General features: G+C 35.6%; 1 pseudogene; it reads right to left on the minus strand.

Moving 5' to 3' along the window:
- Nucleotides 1-2,427: 2,427 nt before the first annotated feature.
- LOC129074515 (ferritin light chain-like) lies at nucleotides 2,428-3,106 on the minus strand (annotated as a pseudogene).
- Nucleotides 3,107-6,101: the final 2,995 nt, after the last annotated feature.

Here is a 6,101-nt window from a genome sequence, read left to right on the forward strand (position 1 = left end):
GACTTTGTCAATACTAACACTTTTTCTTCACAGAAGACTTCTCCTGAGTCGACGAATCCCCCTTGCCACACGTGGCTCAAGACCTCTCTTCCATCAAGCTGTGACAAATATAAAGCACGTATTTCTCCACATGCATTATTTGCTTCAGTATGTGGAATATAAAGAATAAGTGGCCTGAGGTATAAAAGTGATCCTAAGCTGTAGCAATTTAACACCTGCAGTCATACCCACATATGGAACTTGAATTTCCATTTGGTGTGCCAGGCTTCTGAGGAATGTTGAAAGTGTTTAAACATTTGTGAGTAGCAGTAGGAAGAAATGTAATTGACCCAAAGAGAACTTCTTTACCAGTATTTTAGAACTCTTATATTCAATGTTACAATTATAGTTAGTATTCTTCAAGACTTCCAATTCCTAAAAGGGATACCTTTTCAATTATATTACTTTTGAATAAATCATAATATTTCTTTAATATGTGTTAATATGTATATATAATCAATGTTATATAATCAATAGGTTACATTAATGAATCAAAAAATTTCAGTTCTAAATAAAGAGGTCAATTGAGATCATGGCCAATATTACATATTTTTGTTTTGTTTTTAGTTTCATTTTTCAAGAATTTAGTGCACATTATAAATGAGGCTTCGTAAATCAAATTCCAATTTAAGAAAACATAGTTTTCAAATGAACACTTTGGCATAAGTTTTCTCCTTTGCATGCCAAATATCTAGCATGTATTTTTAATCTCATCATTTATTATGATAGCGGTATCATAACTCTGGTAATAAATTGAAAATTTTAGGCATATGCTGAGCTCTCTTCAGAGGAGCTATTCTTCCAAGAGCAAGCGGTTGTTTAATCACAAAGAAATAAGCCATTTATTCATATATTTGCTGAAAATTTTAAAAACAGTGTATCTATCCATACACTACCAAAAATGCTTCCATACAATCATATTATATTTTTACATATATTTATATTTATAAAATAAAGAGATTAAGATTTATATAATCTAAAGTGAGCAGGTATTCTATATAGTGCTGTATAAGTTGAGATTTTAAAATATTTAGTAAACATATAACAACTTATACGATTGTCTATATTTTTACATCATTTTTATTTGAAATAGTAGTTACAAATTATTCAATCCAGTGGAGGGAAATGTACAGAAACTACTCTGATCTATTTTATTTGTACTTTTGTCAACACTAAAAACAAAAGCTTCATTTTTTTTCCAACCGTGGCTATTAAGTAATTTTCCCCATTTCCATTTTGTTATTTCCTGTGTTTATTGGCCCAAGAAAAGATTGTTTTTACCATGGATATGCATCTACAACTACTTTAAAGGGAAGTGCTGGATTGGCAGCTGTCTAGGGAAGTGTGTGTATTTCTGATTTTTCTTCCTCCACATAGCTTAGTATGCTGTTTCACAGACTAATCATGTGTATGAATTAAAATGAGGTGAACTTAAGAAACTGAGCTCTCAAGAGAGGTCACTTAATTTCTTGTTTTTGAAATGCTTTCTAGAAGACAGGAGACTGCATACTGCAGGGGTTAGGTGACTGGTCTTAATTTCTGAGAGCTGTATCTGTAATGTGCTCACAGAGATGATAATATGTTTTAAAAGTTTTTTGCTCCTGACAGAATTACTGAGTTAGTTTGAAAACAAAGAACCCAAAAGAACTCTCTATTGAAGCTTTAGGTCTTTTTGGGCTAATGGACAACTGCTGTCTTCAGAATTATGATTTTGGCCCTTTTCCTAACACAATGTTCTCTCTGATTCCCCCAGTAAGGTATCCTGTCAAATCTTTCATTGTATTTTGAATTACCTCATCCTTCCAAATACAGACAAGTTGTTCACTTTTCTTATTTAACAAAACATATTAACATCTTCAATGATCTTGCCAAGGTTTGACTTCCATTACTACCTCCCTACTCATCTTATTAAATTTGGCTAACTAACATCATCTGAATTTACGTTTCCATAACATCATCTGGTTTACGTATTCCATAATTCCTAGTTTCACAAAGGATATTGTTCAATATTTGCATTGTGCAAAATTTGGATGTTTTATATTTGGTTATATGTTCCTTGAGGCAAGGTATTATATTGCAGTCATCTTTGTATCACTTGTATTTAGGAAGATTTTAAGAACATAGCAAATGCTCAATAAACACTTATCGAAAGAAGGAAGGGAAAAATTAATAGTCTACAAGTAGTAACTTGGGAATAGTTGGGGAAATTTGATTAGCTTTTCTTTTTTTCTGCAAAACGTGTTATTGTTTCCTTTTGGCCCAATGCATGGGAGAGGGCTCCAGGGTGGTTAAAAGGAAGCCTAGTGGTTTCAGGGAGAGGCTCAGGCAAAAGTAAGACACGAGGGGATGCAGAGGGGCCTATCCAAGGCTTCTGGGCTCCAGAGGCTCCTAGTCATGCTTAAGGGTGAGCCTTTCAAAGAGATACTCACCTAGCCCAGCCTGGGGTCAGGCCAACCTGCAGAGGTTAGTCAGGTGTTTGCCCATCTTCTTGATGAATTTCACCTGCTCATCCAGAACGTGGTTCTCTAGGAAGTCACAGAGATAAGGGTCTGTGTGGGTAGACCCAAGGCATGCAGATCCAAAAGGGCCTGGTTCAGGTTCTTTTCCAAGGCCATGGTGGCTTCCATGGTGTCCTGAGTTTTATTCCACTCATTTTGGACGGCTTCTGCACATCCTGGAACAGGGCATGGCCACTGCACCGGGCTTGCCTCTTTAAGAGACTTTGGACACTCCTCAGCCAATACGCAGAAGTGTCCCAAGCCCTCCAGAGTCACATTGTCCAGGTCCAGATAGAAGCCCAGACAGAGGTAGGTGTAGGAGGCCTGCAGATGCAGGTTGATCAGATGGTCAAAACAGCTTCCACCTCAGTAGAATAATTCTGAATTAAGTTTATGTGTTCCATAATTCCTAGTTTCTGAATTTGGAATCTGGTGGGTGGTTGGCGATAAGGAGTTAGGTCAAAAAATAGTGTTGGCTGGCCTTGGAGGCTGAGGATGGCTGAGGTGGTTCTGCAGGTGGTGACTGGAAAAGAAGTTGGAGAGTTGTCGGAGGCGGGAAGAGAGGGCATCCCTGGGTCTCTTCTGTCTAAACACTGTTGAAGCAAGAGACAGATCTGGGGGATCGCCGAGGGCACTGCCTGTGATTAGCTTTGAAGAATTTAATTTAAAGGGCAATGATTTAGCTGAGGAGAATAATATAAAGGGTGAATTAAAATTCAAAAATGACCTAAATATATTTGATTATTTATTATCTCTGACAGTGTTTAACAAAAGATTTGAGGTCCCTTACATGAACAGATAGAGCAGATAGCTAGGAAAACTTTGCAAATGGATATAGCATTTAGGCCCTGTAACCAACAGGTGTTTGGAAGTACTGTAGCATTCCAAATAGAAGGTGAGTACACTCTGGAACAAATGATTAAAGAAATTGTGAAAAATGCCTAATGGAGAGAACTAAGTAAAAACTAAATAATCAAATATTTGAAGAAATAAAGTTTATAATGTAACAATAAAAATCATAATTGTTTGAGGAAAGTAATAACTTAATATTTTAGCCTTTTTTTCTAATCTAAAAGCTATCTGAATTATTTTAGGTCTGTAAGTATAACTTGCATACTTTTTAGTGCTCCCTCCCTCTTATTTTTAAAAATTAACATTTTGTGTGTATTACCTGGGTTTTCCTGTAATCCACACTTGAAGTAAGTTTTGTTTTCAAACAGAATTTTGTGCTGTGATAAAGCAACATTCTGTGATGAATGCAATTCACCCAGCGTTATCTAATCTCAACACAGAAATCTGGACTACATTGGACTGACAAGGGCCATTTAGTCACGATATCTATGGCAAGGCATAAAGATGTTTTCTTTTTTTTTAATGTCATGATGAGATCTTTCCACATTTTGCTATTCAGCTATCATTAACTAATTTTCACAGAACAAACATATACACAGGTGTTCTGATATCAACATGGAGGCCATCTCAGAAGAGCCCTGCTGTGACTAACATTCCTGTTCTCCATTTTTATCTGGATTTTTCCTTGGAATATTGTGTCTTCTGGATATTGTTCTTGTCCTGTGCTGTCCCTTGGCCACTGACAGTTTACATAGAAAGGTGTACTCTCATATATCAGGGTTCTTACTCCCATGCTGTGCTCATGTACTTTATTTAAAATTCATTTTAAATATAGTTTATATCAATTTTAATGTCAATGACACTCCTTTTTGCATTGTGTTTGACAGAATGGCTACTGCTATTTAACTGCTACTTCTGAATTAATATTTGTGTGTGTTGAATTGAGTGTCTTATTGTCCTGAATTGTTGTGCCTGAAGGTGGAAGACAATTATTTTTTACATCTTATCTTAAATAGTGTTCACAATAAATTCCTGATTGTTTCTTTAATATTAATACAGAATTGCTATTGAACAGAACATAGTTGCCCTGACATGTTCTATGTTAAACTTCAAATACCATTGTGTAAGATATCTTTGCCCAACAAACTAACAGGTGTTACCAATCACTTGAGTGACAGCTGCCCAAGCTGTAGGCTGAGTGATTAGAAATATTCATCTCTTTTATGATTTTAATCACCATTGACTGATGGAGGTGCCACGATATGACATATGAAGGAGCACAGAACATTAATGAAGAAGATGGACTGTATTCTGAACTTTTAAATAATACAGAAGTCCAGGGAAGTGGAGAAAGAGGGCACAAATGACAACTGAAATATACAGATGCTCTAGAAAGGATGAAGGTAGAAAAAATGGACAAAAGAAAGGGAAACTTTAATTTTTATTAACCCACAAGATAAAATATTCTCTAGCTCATGGGAAGATAAAAAGCATGTAATCAGAAAATTGTCTTGGTGAATGTTGAGAACATTGTTTCTTTGGAAGAAGTATCTTTCCCTATATCCTCTGATTTTCCCTCAATGAACCAACCTGGATATGTTCTAACTGACTAAATAAAAGTATATATTTCTAGGTTTTCAATTATCTTAGGAGAAAGCAGCAATCCACCTGCAGTTTTGTTTTTTATCACCTGCGGTTAATATAATGAGATTTCAAATCTTTTCACATTGCCCACACATGAACAGGTTCCTAAGACTCAAATTTTTAAATTAACCTGGATTTTTTCTAAGAAAACTGTATAGATAGATTCATAGATAGATAGATATAGATATTTGCAATGAAAAGACTTCCTTACATAATCCTAAGTTTTTCCAAATACTTTTGTTGGTTTTCAAACAATTTATCTATGATAACATACCTTTTAATATAAAAAGTAATAATACCATTATCATCTCTACCACTTAAAATGGGGTGTTTCAGTTGTGAATAGGGAAGTTTATAAACTATTAGCTTAAAATGTGTTATATTTCTTCTGTAAAACAATGATTTCCTATGATTACATCTGAATACAACCACAGACCGTGATAACATTCTAAAATGTTATTTGAAACTTGGTGGGATGATATAAGAAACAAAGGATTAAGACGGTTGGAGTAGAATGGGTATTTCTGTCTGTCTTGTGATGTTCTTTGGTGTAGTTTTCTGGCTCTTAGTCTCAGCTTATTTGATCTGAAGTTGGTCAGTTGGTCAGTCAGTAGGATTCTTGATGGCTTAGATTAGTTGGGAATCTTATGGCTCAGGTATTTGAAGGTATTTTAATTCTGAGAAGAATTGTCTTTCAGGAGTATTAAATTCTACCTGTGCACTTTAAAAATCTGGAGCTGCTAATCTGGGAAGAGTCAGGTAACTTTTGATGCTTACAGCACAGGTCCAAATCATGATTTCTGTACTTCGTGTCATTTCAATTTATCTAAGCTCTAATCAAAACAGCACCCAGTGCTTCCCGCCCAAAGGCAACTCATCTTCTTGACAAGTTCCATTTCCATTTACCCATTATTGGCCTTCTCCCTGGAAACCTTGTAATTATCTTTGACACCTCCTATTCCCTCACCCTGAAAATCAGTCTGTGGCCAACATTTGTAGTTTCTGTCTCTCATGCCTCTTCCACCTACTCTGCCTGTTGGTTTTCAGTGCTAGTACCCAGAGGAGAAC

This window comes from Pteronotus mesoamericanus, unplaced genomic scaffold (genome assembly GCF_021234165.1).
Source record: "Pteronotus mesoamericanus isolate MK-2021 breed Mesoamerican mustached bat unplaced genomic scaffold, CSHL_Meso_final contig_50, whole genome shotgun sequence".
In the NCBI taxonomy this organism is placed as follows: domain Eukaryota; kingdom Metazoa; phylum Chordata; class Mammalia; order Chiroptera; family Mormoopidae; genus Pteronotus; species Pteronotus mesoamericanus.